The sequence below is a fragment of the Lagenorhynchus albirostris genome, chromosome 14 (genome assembly GCF_949774975.1).
Source record: "Lagenorhynchus albirostris chromosome 14, mLagAlb1.1, whole genome shotgun sequence".
In the NCBI taxonomy this organism is placed as follows: domain Eukaryota; kingdom Metazoa; phylum Chordata; class Mammalia; order Artiodactyla; family Delphinidae; genus Lagenorhynchus; species Lagenorhynchus albirostris.
This window is the reverse complement of record NC_083108.1, coordinates 75,574,801-75,587,524: the sequence shown is the minus strand read 5'-3', so window position 1 is coordinate 75,587,524 and position 12,724 is coordinate 75,574,801. Positions and strand designations below refer to the sequence as shown.

The 12,724-nt window shown below is 44.5% G+C and overlaps 1 non-coding gene across 1 annotated transcript; it reads left to right on the top strand.

The window, feature by feature from the left end:
- The first annotated feature begins 9,220 nt into the window (after nt 1–9,220).
- On the top strand, nt 9,221–9,293 carry TRNAE-UUC (transfer RNA glutamic acid (anticodon UUC)). The gene has a single exon. It is a non-coding gene; the product is annotated as a tRNA-Glu (tRNA).
- The last annotated feature ends 3,431 nt before the right edge of the window (nt 9,294–12,724 follow it).

Sequence of the window (12,724 nt, the reverse complement as noted above, 5' to 3'; positions counted from 1 at the left end):
CCTCTTCGACTCTGTGAGTATAACAAGCTGTCTTCTCAATGGTCATCATCTCCTGATCTGTTGGCCTTACCATACCTGAAAGATAACAGCATCCTGACTTAAAAGCACACCCTGGGTGGGACTTCCCTGGTGGTCCAGTGGTTAGGGCTCCGTGCTTCCACTGCAGGGGGCATGGGTTCGATCCCTGCTTGGGGAACTAAGATCCCACATGCTACACAGTGCGGCCAAAAAGGAAAAAGAAGCACACCCTGGGAAGGGGTGGGTCCCTGGAGGAGGCAGGTCCTTGCATCTAGGGCCATCCCTTTGGGAATCAACAACGGGAGACCATCTGCCAGCAGCACCCCCGGTGGGTGGGGCTCCGAGGCCTTCCTTGGAGGGGGTGGTTGGTGTCCATCGCAAATTCCTTGCATCAAGGTGTAGGTGACCCTTTGTTCCAGGGTCTCACCCGCCTCACCCTAGTCCCTATCAGAGTGATCCTGTTGTCCCTCCTCTGTCCAAAACCCACCCAGGACCCCCTTCTCACTCAGGATAAAAACAAAGGCCTTCCTGTACCCTATGTGGCCTTATGGGATCTGCCCCTTCTCCCACTGGCCCCTCTACTTTGCCCCAACCACTGGCCCCTTCACTGTTCCTCCACAGGCATGTCCCACCCCAGGACATTTGCACATCCTTTGCCCTCTGCCTGGAATGCTCTTTCCCTAGATCTACCCTTGGCTCATGCCTTCACTCCCTTCAGATCTTCGCCCATCTGTCACCCCCTTCTTGGCCACCTGCTCTAAAATTCCAACACTTGCCCCATCCCTGACGCTTCCTATCCCCCTTCCCTGCTTTCTTTTTTCTCTGCATAAGGTACCATGCATTGTACTCACTATTTCATTTAATGTCTATTTTCCCTGCTTGAGTGTGTCAGCTCCAGGGAAAAGGGGAAGGATTGTTGGCTATTTTGTTCATTGCTGCATCCCCACTACTGAAAACAGGGTCACACTCAGAGCATCAGCAAGTGATCTGTTGGTTGAATGCAGAGGTGCACATTTTGGAGAAGGTGTTCAGGTCTGTTCCCACTGCTCCTTTGGATAAATGCTGGTCCAACACCCAGAATGTGCAGTTTAATTATAGATGCATCTTAGTTTCCCCCCGCTCTGCCCTCTCGTATTCCTCTTTCATGTCTCCCCCCTCCCTCTCCTCTTTCATATCCATTTTCTTTCTTTCTCCCACTCCTTCCCGCTTTTTGGTACTTGATGGCATCACAGTAAACTAATAAAGCTTTCATTACTGGGTTGTACCCGTAATTACGCACACTGAGAGCCAGGTTTGTTTTGATTTTCTGTGGACTTTTGGTCGCTGATGCTTTTGAACACTTGCTTTTATTCTTCAGTTGCCACTTGACCCCCCCCCCATGTTTTAAAAAGGATGAAAAGCTTAGAAAAACATCAGAAATATCCTTTTATTTTTTTCCTGCAAATTGATTTGGAGGGTTTTGTTTTGATTTCCCTCTTGGAAATGGTGGGTGTTAAAGAAGAATCGCACGTTTCTAAACTGGCCACAAGGCTGTGAATTTTGAGATGGGAAGGAGATAAAATTTATCATTTATTGGGGGGCTCTGAAAGTATCCCCACGAAAGGGCAAGCGTGGTATAGTCCCTATGCACCCACGGAGGCTGGGAGAGGTTGGATTAGAGCAGGGTCTCTCCGCCGCAGCACTAGTGATGTTTGTGGCTGGATCATGCCTGTGGTGAGGGCGTCCTGTGCACTGTAGGATGTTGAACAGCATCCCTGGCCTATAATTAGTAGATGCTAAGAGCACCTTGCCTCCTTTGTGACGATCAAGAATGTCTCCAAAAAAAAAAAAAAAGAATGTCTCCAGACGCGGCCAAATGTCCCGCTGGGCGGGGGCACAAGGGCCCTCTGTTGACAACCACCGAATTAGATCAAAACTTGTATGTTAAGCGTGCATAACATCACTATTTAACAGGGGCTAAAAGATGGAAACAATCTAAACGTCCATCAGCGGATGAATGGATAAACAAAGGGTGGTCTGTCCATACGATGGAATATTATACAGAATGATGTAGTGATACATGCTACAACATGGATGACCCTTGAAAAAATCATGCTAAGTGAAAGAAGCCAGACACGAAAGATCATGTATCGTATGTTTCCATTTATATGAAATGTACCAAAGAGGCCGGTCCATAGAGACAGAAAGTAGATAAGTGGTTTCCTGGGGTTGAGGCAGGGAGCGAATGAGGAATGACTGCTTAGTGGGTAAGGGGTTTTCTGTTTGGGGTGATGAAAAAGTTATGGCATTAGACAGTGGTGGCGGTTGCATAATATGGTGAATGTACCCCATGTTGCTGAAATGTATACTTTAAAATGGTTAAAATGGTAAATTTTATGTTATGTGGAACACTCGCTTTTATTCTTAAATTTTCCCACACTTAATTTAATTTTCCCACAATTAAAAAACTCAACAACTCATGAGAGCTGCTTTTACCGGCGTGTATGAGCTTGAAAGATAAAAGGTTTGGTCCTTCCGTCCTCTTCTAGGAGAAGAGGGGTCCTCCCATCCCCCAATCCCTTTTACTCCACCCCAGGGATAGGAATCACTGATTTGCATAACTGAGATTCTAATACACTGATTGGAGACTCTTTCTTGGGGAGGGATGTTTATTTCAGTTATCTCTTGCTATAAACAAGAGATAGTGGCTTAAATAGCAACCGTTTATTGGCTCAGGGCTCTGCTGGGACCACACACTTCTGCTCTGCGGTGTGTTGACTGGGGTCATTCATGTGGCTGCAATCTGTTGAGAGCATGGCGGGGGCTGGAATATCTGAGAGGGCTTCATTTTCACAACTGGCCATTGGTCTGGCTCTTGGCGGGGGGCCTCGGTTCTCCATGTGGTCTCTCTGCCCCCAGTGTTCTGGACCAGCTTCTTCACAGCATGGTGCTGGGTTCCCAGGGGATAAATGTGGAAGCTGAAAGTATCGTGCTCTGGAATCCCCAGATGTCACTCCTACCATTTTCTATTAGTCAAAGCAAGTCACAAGGACATTATGCTCAGGGAAATAAGCCAGACACAGAAATACAAATACTGCATGATCTCACTTACATGTGGACTCTAAAATAGTTAAACAGTAGAATTGTGTTTAACTATTTAAACACCATTAAATAGAAACATAGAAACAGTAGAATAGTGGTTTCCAGGGGCGGGGGAGGAGAAAATGTGGAGTTGAGGGTCTAGTGGTACAAAGTTTCAATTATGCAGTTAAGTTCTGGAGATCTGACATACAGCATGGTGACTGTAGTTAATAATACCATATTGTAAACTTGAGTTTTGCTAAGTGGGTAGATCTTTAAGTGTTCTCAACACACACACACACACACTCACACACCCACACACACACCCCCACACACACACACCCACACAGACATAAAGGTAACTATGTGAGGTGGGGGCTATGTTAATTAGCTTGATTGTGGGGGTTATTTTCACAATGTATTCATATACCACAACATCAAATTGTATGCCTTATACCATCTTTATTTGTCAATACCTCAATAAAGATGTCAAGAAAGCATTAGTAAACATTAGAGAAGGTTCAGGAAAAACATGGAGAAAGCCCAGTTAGAAGTCTGTTGTGATCATCCAGGTGGGAAATAGGGCAGACTTGGAGGGGACCAGTGAGTGAATCCCTGCATCAAAAGTAGTGATGCTGAAACGTAGGCTTGAATGTAGGGGATGAAATAAATGGAAAGGGCTCTGGTCTGCTTTTGTTCTAGGGCTACTGTAACTGAAGTTTCTTTCCACGGTCCAGTTGTGATCATTTGAATTAGGCGTGAGAGTTTATGGTCAGTCTGCAGATTCACCTTCCGTGTGTCCGTCCCATGCATGGAATTCTCTCAGGACCTCATGTGGTCTGGGGCAGGGTTCCAATATTCCTGAATCCTCTGGCCATATCATCTAGTAGCATTCCAACTAAATTAGGTTCCTGGACCCAATTCCAACTTTCCCACACCAACAAGCAGTTCTCAGACACCAGCAGGATTTCAACTCAGTCCTGACACTATCTACGCTGAGATAGAATCAGATTCCACAGGAGCTCAGTCCCTCAAGAATTCAAATGCCAATCCAATCGTAAGCCCAGGTCAGAAGCCCTTCTGACCAACCGACTGCAAATTGGAGGTTTCAATGACCCCCTTCTTGGGTTCAATTAATTTGCTAGAATAGCTCGCAGAGCTCAGGAAACCCATTAACTCACTAGATTACCAGTTTATTATAAAAGAATATGTAACTCAGGAACAGCCAGATGGAAGAGATACATAGGGCAAGGTCCTGAACAAAGAAGCTTCTGTCCTCCTAGGACTTGGAGCCCAGCGTGACGGCACGTGGAAGTGTTTTGGTTCCCCAACCTGGAAGTTCTCTGAACCCCCTCCTTTTTGAGTTTTTATGGAGGCTTCATTATATAGGCATGATTGATTAACTCATTGGCCATTGGTGATTGATTCAACCTCCAGCCCCTCTCCCCTCCCCAGAAATCAGGAGGTGGGATTGAAAATTCCAACCCTCTTGGTGTGGAGAAAAGGAAACCCCCTTGCACCGTTGGTGGGAATGTAAATTCATATAGCCACTGTGGAGAACAGTATAGAGGTTCCTTCAAAAACTAAAAATAGAACTACAGTACGACCCAGCAATCCCACTACTGGGCATATACCCTGAGAAAACCATAATTCAAAAAGACACATGCACCCCAATGTTCATTGCAGCACTATTTACAATAGCCAGGTCATAGAAGCAACTTAAATGCCCATCAACAGGTGAATAGATAAAGAAGATGTGGTATATATATACAATGGAATATTACTCAGCCATATAAAGGAATGAAATTGGGTCATTTGTAGAGACATGGATGGACCTAGAGACTGTCATACAGAGTGAAGTAAGTCAGAAAGAGAAAAACAAATATCGTATATTAACACATATATGTGGAATCTAGAAAAATGGTACAGATGAACCGGTTTGCAAGGCAGAAATAGACACAGATGTAGAGAACAAATGTATGGACACCAAAGGGGGAAAGTGGGGGGGTGGTGGTGGGATGAACTGGGAGATTGGGATTGACATGTATACACTAATATGTATAAAATAGATAACTAATAAGAACCTGCTGTATAAAAAATAAATAAAATTCAAAAAAAAGGAAAATTCCAACCCTCTAATTACATGGTTACTGGGCAGTTAGTCCCCACCCTTAGGTGCTTCCAAAAATCACCTTCATTATCATAAGCCCAGTTGAGGTAGAAAGGGGCTAGTTATGAAAAACAAGACACCCATTTCACCTTTAAGGCTCTGAAGCATTTTTTAAAGGAACTGAGCATGAGACCAAATATTATAACAAAAGATGCTCCTATTGCTTTTATCTCAGGAAATTCTAAAGATTTTGGGAGCTGTGAGCCAGAACTGTGAATGAAGACCCAATATTGATATATATGAGAAATATATTTTTATAGATCACAACATTGCACCAACATTACCCCGATTTCCAACATACTTGCTATAAATTCAGTGACGAGCAAAACAACCTCAGTGACGAAACGTCCTGGCCAAAGCAGCAACGTAATGTGCCCTGTTATTTCTCTGCTCATAGGACTAGAAGAGGCTCTAGATTGCCCTTAAAAAGCTTTCCCTGATAACTATTCCATAACCTTTGGTGAACTTTCTTGCTTCTCAAGGAAAGCGGGGAAATGTGATCAAAGTTGGAGAGGATGCGAACATCCATCCGTAGGAGGCAACTGGGAAGAGCAGCTCTTAAAGGTAACAGTGGAAGTTTCTCAGAAATGATTGTGTGATCGAATAGCTTCCCTTCCAAGGAAAAAGCATGTCAAATCAGGAGACTTGCAGTTCTAGAAAAGGGTCTTTGGGATTGTCATCTTCTACCTTCCTGAGGGAAACACATGAGGGAGTGGGGTTCCTGAGAGGGGACAGAACCTGCCCAAGGACACACAAGGCGTTCACTTCAGTGTGAAGACTGAAGTCCTGGGCACTTGCCCCAGAACCTGAGGATCCCGGATGGCTTTGCTTGCAGTGGGGTTTGCAAACACATGGCCCTCACATAGGTTTTCTGGCCCCCATAATGGGGTTTTGTTTTGCCTTCACTTAAAAAAGGGCAAGATTCCACGTGAGAATCTGGATTTCTGTCTCTTAGTTTTTTCCTCTCGTGGGGACTCAGTATCCCTGTCTGTAAATTGGGGACACTGATATGGTGGTTGTTATCCATCTGCCCCTCCCCTACCCCCATATCTTCCCCTCACCCTTCTCTCCCTGCTCTGTGCTCCCTCCTGGGGGCCGACCTGCATGGACTAGATTCCCTTGCCTTCTGTTTCCTGGGATGGGAGCCCAGCACGGTAGCACGTGGAGGTGTTCTCGTTCCCCAGCCTGGAAGCTCTCTGAACCCCCTCCTTTTTGGATTTTATGGAGGCTTTATTACGTAGGCACGGTTGATTCACTCATTGGCTATTGGTGATTGATTCAACCTCAGTCAATTGGCCAGTGGAAATCGCTGGTGAGAGACTGGAGGGTAGTAGGAGGGAACAACTGGCATATTCTATTTCCCCAGCTCCTGTTGGGTGGCCCGTCTCCCATGGTCCCTCACCAGCGTGCCCTACACCCCTTCATTTGGCTGGTACCAGCTCCCCACCCATTGCTGGCCCCAGGAATTTAAATATCCCTTGCTGGTCCCTTTAACCCTGTTAGCACCTGTGAAAATAGACCCCTTTATTAGATCCCCAGGACTTATCAGCACTGTATTATGTACCTGAAATTTGCTAAGAGAGTAGATATTACATGTTCTCACCACAAAAAAGAAATGGTTATTGTGTGACATGATGGAGGTGTTAGGTAAGGCTGTTGTGGTGGTAATCTTATTGCAACATATAAATGTCTCAAATCAACACTTTGTACACCTTAAACGTATTCAATGTTACATGTCAATTACATCTCAATAAAGCTGGGGAAAAAGAAAACCATGGCAATACATCTGCAAAAAAAGAGAGACCCTTTATTAAACTCTCCTCAATTAAACCCTTTGAATGTACTACCTATTTCCCACTGGGACCCTGACAGATGACATAATATCCCAGAGAGACCATGACACATGGGCTGGCACCTAGCAAATGCTCAATCCACTTGTTGTTATTGTCATATTATGACACTCCTGTTATTTTCATTACTGTCATCTCGGTGTAATTAGAATTATAGACTCTGCTAGTTGGAAAGAACCCTAGAAATAATTTCCTATGCAGTGCCAGGAGAATAGTACCTGGCCTGTTTGTTGAGTGAATCAATGAATTTTTTCACCTGGGGATACCTCTCCTTTCACACCTCCTGTCATGGGGAGCTCACCAGTGGAAAAGGTAGTTCCTTATTTCATTGGATGGCTTTGTTAATTTTACCAGGAAGATGGGCAGACACGGGGCAGGTTATCTAGTGTTTTGCTGCCATTGGCTGGGTGGCTGGGGGTGGGGACACAGGAATCTTGGGGACACAGAGCTGAGAACACAGACACTGTAGACCAAAGACAAATTCTCACCCCAGTCCTCAACCCTCCCAGGCGCCTCGCACGGCCCAGGAGGAAAAAGTCAGTCCCCAACTCAGTATCAGCTAGACTCTCCAGGGTCCGCAAGGTGGAAAAGCATCTGGAGATTTCCCAGTGCCCCCATTTCCCCTGATTTCCCACATAACTTCATAGGAGACACTGTGATGAGCAAAACAACTTCTGTCACAAAATGATCTGCCCAAACCAGCAACTGAGGGGGTGAAGGCTGAGTAAGGAAGGATATGCGCTATTATTTTTATTCTCAGGGGACTAGACGATCCTGGAAGAGACTCTATACTGTCCTTAAAGATTCTTACACCTTTGCTGCGCCTGTCATGAGATCTACACTGCGGATGGCAGATCCAGAGGGGAAAATAAGTAAATAAACACACGCAGAAAAATCAGACAACATCGCCGCCTCGGCTGCCAGCCCCTGTGGCCCCAGGTGTGCGGGGTAGAGTGCATCACCTTGCCTTTGGACTGCAATCAATGGAGCAGGCAGGAAATGAGAGGAAATTAATTTCCCCCCCTCTCCTCTTTTCCTCCCCTGCTGTCCCTCCTGTTTTTACACAAGGGCCTTTTAAAATGTTGGTTCCTCTCTGATTAGAGCGCCATAGAGGTTCGAAACAGCCTCTTCTGGACTAAACCCCCCTCTGCCCTTAACCAGAATGATTGGCTGGTTGCCTTGGTAATTGTCCTCATTCTCTGTGTAGAAGCCACAATTATGAAGGTTTTTCTGGGTACCGATCCTCTTAGTGCCTTTTTCTTATAAGTTCACAACAAGATGGGACAAAGGAGACCTAATAGATTTTATTGCTCCAGCCCCTTGGAGTACTCAGAGCCCATGACCTGCGGGCATGAGCTGTGAGTGCCATTTAAATTGGTTGGCTTTGCCTGGAGATAAAGCTTTACGCTCAAGAGAGTGGCTGAGGTTCTATTAGCTGGAGAGCCAGGGCCAGAGAATGAACTCGCAGACCCGGTTGGTCTACCTCCGCTCATAATGGAAAACCCAGATGGGCATCTGAGGCTGACGGCTGGAGCACTTAACCTTTCACTGATAATCGAAGAAAATGGACATGTAACTGCTCTCTCCAAACTCGGGCATGATTCAGGTTCAAGGCAGGAGAGCTCTGTGGGCTGTTGAAGAACCCAAGCTGGAAATGTTCTGGGCAGAAGCTGCTTTGTACACTTTAAAGGGAAACGGGACTCCATTAGCTGTGGTAATTGGAGAGCAGAGAAAGGGGGAAAGATGATGATTATGATGATGTTGATAATCACGATCACTATAATCAAATAATTTAGCCATAAAGGGTACAAGATGCTCCCATTCATTACCTTAGCTGGTCCTTCTAACAGCCTGGGGGTTGTGTGTTCCTTATTGGAGATGGGAAACTGAGGCACAGGAAGGTTAAAGCAACTTGTCAAGTTGGAAGGTATGTTGGAAGAGATGGTATCAAACACAAAGGAATCTGACTGCTAGAATCTTCCAACCACATAGAACCTCCTTTCACCAAAGTAAAATAAATTCTAAGTTTTGGTGGAAGTAAGGTTTTGAATGGTAGTTTGTAGACCCTCTACCTAGGTGTTCCAGGGGCTAATGTGCCTTCATTAGAAAGGCTTTGGGGAATTCCCTGGTGGTCCAGTGGTTAGGACTCTGCACTTTCAATGCGGAGGGCCTGGGTTCAATCCCTGGTTGGGGAACTAAGATCCCACAAGTATGACAAAAAAAAAAAAAAAGTGTAGAAAGGCTTTGAATTTTGACGAGTCCCCATTGGAACTGAATACTCTCAGAAAGGGGTCAAGTCCATGGCTATTTCATCCAGAGAGTCAGCTCGTTTGCTTGGTAGTAGCTGTGTTGAGAAGGATTCTGAGTTTGTGTCTGGATTTACTGTTAAAGATGCATCTTGATTGGTAATGTTTACCCCGAAAGAGGGATCGGGAATCATGTGTTTGCCTTCTCTGCAGGCTTATCTGCTGATGCCCTACTGGAGATTAGCTCAGTAGATAGTTCTTCAGGTGTAACAATTATCTGAAAACCCAGAACTGTAATTTGGTGGTTGCAGATTCATTCCATAATTTGAAAAAAATCTTTCTATCTGGAAATAATTTCAAACTTATTGAAAAGTTTCAAGAATAAGAATAGCATGAATAATACCTATAGTCCTTTACCTGGAGTCACTTGTCAATATTTTACTCTGCTTTTTCCTTTTCTCTCATATGTGTCTGATTTTTCTGAAACATTTGAGAGTAAATTGCGTCTATCATGGTCTTTTACCCCTGAACATTTCAGTGTATATTTCCGAAGAATATGGATAGTCTCATGTAACCACACTAGTTGTCAACTTCAGGGAATTTAGCATTGATGCAATACTTTCATCTCATCTTCATCTGTAACCCAGCTTTGTCAATGGACCCAAGAATGTCCTTCTTAGCATCAGCTATTACATTTAGCTGTCACGTCTCTTTAGCTTCCTGCTATGATGCTGACATGTTTGACATTCTCAGAATTTTGAAGTGTCCTGGCAGAGAGGTTTAAAATATCCATTTAAGTGTTCAATATTTTTTTTTCGAAGTTTAAAACAGCAAAGGAAAGTCAGTCTTCTCCTTTTTAAATCTTTATTGGAGTATAATTGCTTTACAATGTTGTGTTAGTTTCTGCTGTATAACAAAGTGAATCAGCTATACGTGTACATATCCCTGTATCCCCTCCCTCTTCAGCCTCCCTCCCATCCTCCCTATCCCATCCCTCTAGGTCGTCTAAGTGTTCAATATGTTTTGTTTTTTTTTTGCGGTACGCGGGCCTCTCACTGTTGTGGCCTCTCCTGTTGCGGAGCACAGGTTCCAGAAGTGCAGGCTCAGCGGCCATGGGCCACGGGCCCAGCCGCTCCACGGCATGTGGGATCCTCCCAGACCGGGGCACGAACCTGCGTCCCCTGCATCGGGCAGGCGGACTCTCAACCACTGCGCCACCAGGGAAGCCCTAAGTGTTCAATATTTTTGAGAAGCAAATGTGTGCACTCTGCTAGGCGTTGGGGCTTACAAAGATGAACTTGACAGTTCGTGCTGAAGTGAGGTAATAATCAGAACAATAAAGCTAACGTTTACTGAGTACTTGTGGTGCCCAGCACTTTACGTGCATTATCTCATTTAAACCTGCAATCGTCCCATGAGGTGTGGGCAGTATGATTGTTCTCCTTTGTAGGTGGGGAAAGGGAGGCTCAGAAATGTTAACGAGCTTGCCCAGCACCATGCAGGTGGTAAAAAGAGTTAAAATTTCATCTCAGGCAGCCTGACTCTAGAAACCACACTTTTATTTTTTTCAGTTTATGTTATTGAGCAGAGTTGATTTGCAATGTTGTGTTAATTTCTACTATACAGCAAAGTGATTCAGTTGTACAAATATACTTTTTTTCATATTCTTTTCCATGATGGTTTATCATAGGATATTGAATATAGTTCCCTGTGCTATACAGTAGGACCTTGTTTGTCCATCCTATATATGCCAGTCTGCATCTGCTAATCCCAAACTCCCCATCCATCCCTCCTCCACTCCCCTCCCCCTTGGCAGCCAGAAGTCTGTTCTCTATGTCTGTGAGTCTGTTAGAAACCATACTTTCAACCACTGCATTATTCTGTCTTTGAAACATAAATTCAACAGCATGGTAGAGATTGGATAAATAGCATATAAATGATTCATTCATTGATTCACTTGATTAATTCATTGATTCATCATTCATTCATTGTTTCATTCACTGGTTAATTCACTCAACCATTCATTGATTAATCCATTTATCCATCCAACCATCCATCCATCCATCCATCCATCCATCCATTCATCCTTCCATTCATGCCTCCTGTGGTCAAGGCACTGTGCTAGGTTCTAGGGATACAGCAGTGAAACAGAGCAGATATAGTCTTATGTCCCATGAAACTTACTGTCCAAGAGGGGAAGACAGATAATAAAGAAAGCATAATTAGTGATATGAGAGTAAAAGTATAAGAAGTAGGAAAATCTGACCTCATACAGAAAGTCAGAGAAGGTTCCCCTGACAAAGTAGCATTTAAACTAAGTTCCCAAAAGCTGTGTGGAAGTTAGCTCAAAAGAAGGAGGGGTTGCTTCTGTGTAGGAAAAAGAAAAGAGAGCTTCATGGAGGAGGTTGCACGCAAGCTGGGTTTTAAAATGTGGGTGGGATGTGAAGATTCAGAGGTGGGTGAAGTATTTCCCAGGTGCGAGTAACAGCGGAAGCAGAGGTAGAGCACTGGTGGGAACGCATTTAGGGAAGTCCCAACCATTTAGTCTATTCTCCTAGCTGCAGAGATTCATCAGTGGTCATCCCTGCCTCTGGGACTGTTAATTGGGAAGCCATGTAATAATCTTAATGCAAATGAAAGACATTGGACCTCTAGATCTCTTGTTTTCTTGACTTGGTACCCCAAATGGGTACCACTTTGGATACAGAGCCTACTCAGCACTACATGCATCTCTTGAATCCAGGGACAATTGCTCCTGAAAGCTTATTCCAGAGAAATGTATTATCTACCACATAGCAGCTGCTAGTCTAGGTGCTGAGGTTACGGTATTGAAGAAGGCAGAAAATAATCCATGGTGTTGTCAAGTTTTCATTCTGCGATTTTAGCTTGTAACTTTAATCACAAACTTATTTATAATTTACAATTAAAGGGCATCTTGGAGTTTGAAGATCCCTCTGGTTTGAGTGCAACAGATAAAGTGGGAAACTTAGCACCCGACAGGCAGGTGACCTACAGTCAAATCTGGAGCCAGTCAGCCCCTCCTCTGAGCCTCAGTTTCCTCATTTGTCAAATGAGTGGGCTTGGTCAGACCTTTAAGACCTTCCTAGCCTTGAAATTCTTGGATTCTACAAACCAGAGGAGCAGACGCACCCTGGGAACCGCAGGCGTCTGTGTCTGGGCAAACCTGGACATTTAATGCTTTTGTTCCCTGTTTTGACAAGGGGCTCCGGGGGCTCTTCCTGACAGTTCACCCCTCTTGGCTAATCAGAATTCTCTTTCTGTCTGCCTTGGTTTTCTGCACTTCAACTTGCATCATAAATTATTCTTTCTCTAAATGGCAGGCGTAGGTAAGTTACCAAAAGGTCACTCAAAACCCCAAT